The 6,847-nt window shown below is 39.3% G+C and overlaps 1 long non-coding RNA gene across 5 annotated transcripts in view; it reads left to right on the top strand.

Annotated features, from left to right (window-relative positions):
- Positions 1-1,580: 1,580 nt before the first annotated feature.
- The window catches only part of LOC111254732 (uncharacterized), a 39,670-nt gene continuing 34,403 nt past the window's right edge, over positions 1,581-6,847 (top strand). For 2 of the 5 annotated variants that reach the window (XR_015317002.1, XR_015317001.1), the window contains exons 1-3: positions 1,581-2,581; positions 4,658-5,140; positions 5,329-5,409. This is a non-coding gene — a long non-coding RNA (uncharacterized LOC111254732). The remainder of the gene's footprint in view (positions 2,582-4,657; positions 5,141-5,328; positions 5,410-6,847) is intronic. The other 3 variants (XR_015317003.1, XR_015317004.1, XR_002675158.2) reach the window with 3 other exon arrangements.

The raw sequence follows: 6,847 nt of genomic DNA, 5'->3' as shown, positions 1-6,847 counted from the left end.
GCTCACTGTCGTTTATCAGTTCAGAATGAGTAATGTATACCTGTGAATACGTCGATATGTATACATTTAATACTTTCGTAAGTAAAACATTTTCGAGCGATCGCACGTAATAACGCCTTTTTTTCTTTCTTATTTACATTATCGAATGTTAAAGTTTAGATATTTTCTATCATTTCGTATACTAAATTCCGCTCTGCGCAGATTCAGTTTATATTTATCTGTTGTTTTGCACGCAATCGTCTCCTGTTGTCGCATTTGTTGTAAGGGCCCTACTACGTTAGAAAGTTTGCGCTTATACGTGTATAAAGGTTTTGTTTTAATATTATTCTCGCTTGCATACGGCTACAGTATTAACAATACAACAGTTGATCAGAGATCAGCTGAGTTTTCTAACTAACAAACTGTGTAAATATGCTCAGAAGCAAAATATCACTAGATTCGCTTATCAGATATATAATATCAACTCACGAATTTACATAGCAGATTTTGTCTACAACTTCGTTGCTTTTTAGCAGCGGAGCGATTGGGAAAATGCTTAACGGAAGCTGAAAGTGCAGCAGATCAATAGGTAGTAGCATACCGACTATTTCGTTAATTCGTACCACTGCAATAGTTCAAACGCTGCTGATGAGAGAGAGTAAATTCGTTGGCTTCTTTTTGCCCACGCAGGTCATTCGCGACGAAGGGCAAATGGCAAAATACTTCAAGCGAGAAGAACGTGACCTATTGGCCCACACCTATGCACGCTGTGAACTCGCATAGAGTTCTGTTTATTACGATGAGAGGCATATTTCGATTGTTTCATTTGCTGAGCTACTATATTTAGAATTATTTTCTAATGTGAGGCGATCTATTTTTCATGTTGCACAAAATAAAACTACTTTCCATCTAGTTAGTTGTACGCTATGAAGGAGCGTATTTACTATAAGCCACAGTGAGAGCGTAAACGAAGTCACGGCTTTTAAGAGTTCAAACAGCCATAGGAATGATCTAAAGGGAAGGAGCTAGACAGGTACGTCACACTACCAAAATAGCATCATTAAAAGGACCTAGATCTGACTAATATTTGAAGCTTTTTGAGATGCTAACTGCCACAACACCTCAAGCAAGCCCCTGCTTCAGATGCGCATCGAATTTGTTTCCATTGTGCTATGGTAAATAGGTCTTTAGCGTTCGATTGTGTCTCAGAACCTCTCAACATTAGCCTTAATAGTGCAAAATGATGCAAAAGCGAGAACTAAAATCTGTGCGACCTTTCTAAGGTCCAACCTTCTTTTAAGAAAAAAGAATTCACATGTTATTGCATTTTATTACACCTTTATTTTCCCGTTTGTAGTATTTAACAATATGCTTCCAGGGAATTCCATTTTTTTCTTCTCGTTTTGTCCTGTGTTAATGAATTTATGAACAACTGTATCCTTGTGAGGTTCTTGGTGATTTGTTTTTCGTTATTTTGTTGTTGCTTAGTTATATGTTATTGAGTTTCTTGAGCCATTCTATATAATTCGCAATCTCTAATGATGGCAAAAGCTTTCCTGTCAACATCTTACGCGAATAGTTCATATCGAGCTATATATATGTTTCTTGATTATTTCCGACAACACGATTCGCGCGAGCGCCAGCTTTATATCGACACCTCCAACACCAGTTGCCGTGTCACTCTTTATGTCTTAAAAGCCCTTCATGTAAACGTTTGTAATACTTCACTGCCTCACTTTGACAATTCGCATTACCGTGCTTCCAATATAATATGAACTTTTTTCTAATACATTTCACTCTGTCTTTTGTAATATTGTAACGTGTTGTGTGCTTAATATCCAATGTTTGTTTAATCATGGTCAACTAGCAAAGATGCGTTCGCTTAAATATCGCGTGTATTTGACGCAAATCAATTATCATTCTGATAGAAACTTTTCCACGCTCTGTATATACTGTGACAAATAGGATTTTCCTACCGTGACTTAATGCTTACTCAGTACAGGTATTCAATTTCTCTCGTGCACAATGACTTTTACCTTACGCCCACTAGACCGCAATGATTTCAATACGGCAATACAACAACGTAACCTAAACAGCGCTGGCTTTCTTGCCATTGGGAAGCTCGTTGAGGCCGACGATCGTATTCGATGACCACGGGAAACATGCAAGACATTAGTCGTATCTGCTTTGGGGGCCGGTCACGTCGGCAACCTGCATCGAAGGGTTGAAAGATGCTATGGACGCAAACAAGCTCATTCTGTTTGTTTATGTATGTGCTATATTAATGTGTTATATAGGAAACCGAAACAGGCGCGGGTGCGTGCGTATTTCCTAGCACTGCCGCCTCTGACGCGCCGCTTGCCTTAGACATTCGATTCGTGCGCCACATTTACAACCATGTAAACATGTGGACCAGTTAATAAAGTGTTTGCGCTTATGTAGTCGGTGCTAGAGTCGAGGAAAACCCATCGAGAGATATGGGGGAGACTGTCTCTATACTATTCCACTGCTTCCTCGGATCTAGTGTCAATCCAGTGCAGACCTGTTGCCAACGCGTCTGTGTGACGCACCACAACTCGCAGTGATAATTGTTATGCGATTGGTAAGCTGCCGCGTAGCGAGATCCGAATCAGATTTTTGTAAACCCGGAATAAATATACCATACTATAATATATTGATTTATTATTTGTCACCTTTGCTTATTTACCATTTAGATATTGGCTGCTTCAGCTCGACTCACAGATGTAAAAGGCTGAGTCATGTTTATTTTCACGTATATCTAAAAAAACTGTCGACTTCTATGGTATATTTGAAATGCTAGCATGAACCAATGAATTTTACATCGGAAAACTGTAAAGATCCGTACCCAGTAATATTCGTCGTTTAAAACTTCATTTTAGTGCAGTCATATGCTACACTCCTGTTCATTCGAACGACTGCAAGGAAAAATGTTTCTTATTTAGATATCAATATTATAGAGACAGTTACCCATATATTTCGGTCGTCTAAAACTGTTCAAGGATACACTTCCTTTCCATTAACAAAGTTATGTGAGAACCGGTGTTAGATTTATAGTATAAGGTCTAACTAAAATTTAAAATTCAGTATTAGCGATAATTCATAGGGCATATGAAGCACTTTTTAGGTTCATGACTAAAACTCTTGCTTTAGGGTCACCAGTCTTAAAGGACCTCAACTTTCGGGTTTAGTCGAAATTCGGAAAAAATCAGATTTAATGCATATATGCTGCATGGTTATGCTGTAAGGCTAACGTAAATCGTGATCTCGAGATTCACCGAACCATATGCATCACCGAGTAACGCGGGTAGGCTCGATATGTCTGCATCAAGCAAAGGATTGGATGAAACATAAAGATAAAGAAAAGAGTCGTTCACCAGGTTGGGGAGTGCTATTGTTTGTTTATGGCGAGCTATGGGTAAACACGTCTTTGAGGCACGATGATCTCAGGTGGAAAGATTGTGAAGATTTGGACACCATGTAAAATATAGAGATGCGTTACCATAATTCTGAAGCGTATCAGATTTTTTTTTTATTTTCCGCAAGCTAAGTACTTTTTTTTTGTCTTCGTTCAAGAAATAACATGTGAGGACTTGTGGAGATGAGCGCCTAGCGTGAATGCGTATATTTCGCTATTAGAATATATATGTTCATGAGAAAATCGGTAAATTGATATTCCATAATGATGCAGTGAACACGCAGCATTGCATCTCAAAGTACTTGACACTGAATTGGTATCAACATCCGCTTACCGCCATTAATAAAAGGGTCCCAAAATAGTGCACTAAAGCAGAAGACTAAGTGTAATTATTTTGAAAATGTTTTCTAGCAAACTTTGAAAACATTAAGAAATACACCGACTGTCGCATGGCTACCAAGCATAAATGTTCTTAAGCCAAAGTTACACGCTTATTTATGTTAAGTAAGCGGAACGAAAGCCTAATCGGTGAGAAAGGTGAGGAAGTAAGTGGCTAAAGGAAATGCTAGTTATAAAGAAACGTACCTTTTAGAAGATTCGCAAAAAAAGGTTATTGCAATCGGACGTAAATAATCAGGGTTACTAGATAAAACCTACGGCAAGGCCTGAACTAAGAATCGCAGTGCAAGGGAAATCGTTACGTAAAATATAAATTCAATCGGCAGACAGTTAAATCGCGAATGCTACGTTTAATTGCTTTAAGGTCTTTTAATTTAAACCTTCTCATAAGCAACTGCCACTTAAGTTAGCAAACCTGTGCGTTAGCATTTACCTTAAAAGTTACCTCATTTTTATTAATGTAATATTTTATATATATTTTTTTCGTCTACTGCTTGATTATACTCCGGATATCGTTCTCGGCGAAGAGAAATCGTAAGTTTTGTGACTGCTGTGCACGTGTTTTTGATGAGGAATCTCGTCTGTCAACGACACTGCCCATAGCTTCATTCGGTAATGTGCTTTTCTTAAGGGAAGCACATCGTACGTAGATGAAGAATTATATTCTACTTGTTAGTAATAAGGTAATTCGAAATCATCATCTCAGTGAAAAAAATGCTGCCACCTTTGCACAAATCCTTTTTTTCTGCTGCCACTTTTACCTGAATTTGCACCTCGAGATGCCTCCGGGGTGGATGTTGGGTTACGTGTAACTTGGTTTTTGTTTCTTGATTTTTTTTTCAGACCTTCTTTTATCTGCTCATGCAAGCGGCTTTTCTACACGTTATAGTATATAGGTACGTGTGTGTATTGCTTCTGTCACTCCAGGGACTCTCAGGATCGGCTCTTCGCAGAGTGCGCAGGTTTGAAGCCCGGGTACTTGAACCGTCGTGCGGCCTCCACCCGATACCGTTTACGCTCAACTATGGTTAACATATATAGGTTGTACTTAATACAAATTTCTCTTTTTGAATCAATGCGATGGCCATCATCTCCATGCATTGTTTTTCTACAACGACGTCATGGAGGTTATGTAATGACCGTGTAGATGTTGACCACGAGGCTGATGATGACGCGATGCTTGATCGTGTTGAAGATAGGTCGAGGCCCCGGGTAACGAAAAGCAGAATCTACTGGACTCGCGGTTTGGCCGGCACGTCGTTGCCCCTGATGTTCCTAACCTGTGCGAGACAATGCAACGGTTGAAAAATTCATCAGTGCGGAAAAGTAGGTATAAAAATTACTGGTAATCTGATGGGCGAGCGTAGACGCTCATGAAGGGATGACATCACCGACCTTGAATAGGCTAATGCTAACTAGAATAGAGTCATCGTGTTGCTTTCATGTCGTTGGAATATACGTGTTCATGTGGGTAACATGTTTCTGTTAAACAATCCTCGTTACGGCAATGGCAGCGTTAATCTTAACCCGATTGATATACCGAGGACTATAATACAAGACTGCGTCGATTCCTGATGCCAATCTTCCTTTAATCGGTACGTAAATCATAATGTTCTTTTCATCTAGCTTAGCGTTGTACTAGCAACTCTAGCAATGCAATAATCTATTAGGTCTTCGCCGTCACTTTTGACAATTCTCTGTAATTTCGAGCCACCAACTAATTTAGTTATCCTTTCTCGCTACAAATTTTCTGGTGAGCTGTTAAAAAGTTGACCCAGTTCCCATTTTTGAGACTTTGTTTTTCTGGCAAATGGACTGCTGGAAATTTTGTTTGCCGGTGATTATTGAACGTAGCAATCCATCAGCTTAAGGTCTAGCAAATATGGCGGATGCCAAGTAAGCTTTTACTGACGCACCTGCAGGGCGGCCTGTTTGCTGCAATGTTTGCCATAAAAACGTATGATGTTGCCTTATCTATCAGGTTATTTCAGCCGCATAGCCTGACTCATCTGATGTAACTGGGCCGCACACAGATCCTTGTTAGTCGTTTCGTTTTCCTCAATCATTTTCCATTCTACAAGACTTTTTGAGTCCCATTGAACACAAGTCGTAGTTTTTTGAGGATGAACATCTCGTTTAATTCTAGGACTAGGCCTACTTTCCTGAGTTCTTAGTACTTTCTGCATCTCGCATCGATGTACGTATACTATTTCCTGTGCCCCGTAGCAATTCAATGTAGAAACCTGTTGAATTTCAATATGGAAACATTGTTACTGTGTGTTTGTTATTCGATTGGAGCCGAGATGTTAGAAGACAATGCGAGGTCGTGTTTCCTTGAGCCCTTCACCTAGTTTAAGTGGTATCCAGCCTCCTAATATTTTAATGAATCTCGTATGTTTTATTTATTTAGTCATTTTATTTTAATTTTAGTCACGTTATTATTAGTCACTTTATCTCCTCGACCAACTCAAAAACGACTAGCCGGCCGTTCATCCCGGAAGTGCGATTCGGCAATCTTCAGTGATCTCGTATGAATGGCGGCGGTGGTGGGCATGATTCGAGACGCCATCTTTGAGCAGTTCTCTCTGGCAAAGAGCTCACACCGTACCCTGCACAGATATCCCGGGCTGTTTCGGCATCATTTTGGGTCCGGAAAAGACTCGGCGTCAAAAACGAAGTCGAGCTTAATCCTCGTTTACTGCTAAATGAAGTAACAATTAGTTTATAAAGAAAATAGGAGATCTTTAAACATGCATAAAGGAGTACATACCTTGTGGGGAGCAATTAAAAGAAACGACCATTATTGATGCGCTAAATTAAGATTATTATCTCTTTGGATTCGACTCTCAAGCTCAAATCTGTACGCGAAAGAAAACCTAGCTATAGTCAAGCGCGTTCCTGAATGAGAATTTTAAAAAGAAAAAAAATATTAGGTTGGACATGTCTAATCTGACTAAGGATTCTGAAAAAATATGATTTAGTAGTCGTCTTCATATATGCCTATTTATATAAAGACGATTAACTAACAATACT

Source organism: Varroa destructor, unplaced genomic scaffold, assembly GCF_002443255.2.
Source record: "Varroa destructor unplaced genomic scaffold, Vdes_3.0 BEIS01000007.1, whole genome shotgun sequence".
NCBI lineage: Eukaryota > Metazoa > Arthropoda > Arachnida > Mesostigmata > Varroidae > Varroa > Varroa destructor.
This window is presented reverse-complemented; position numbering and strand designations above follow the sequence as displayed.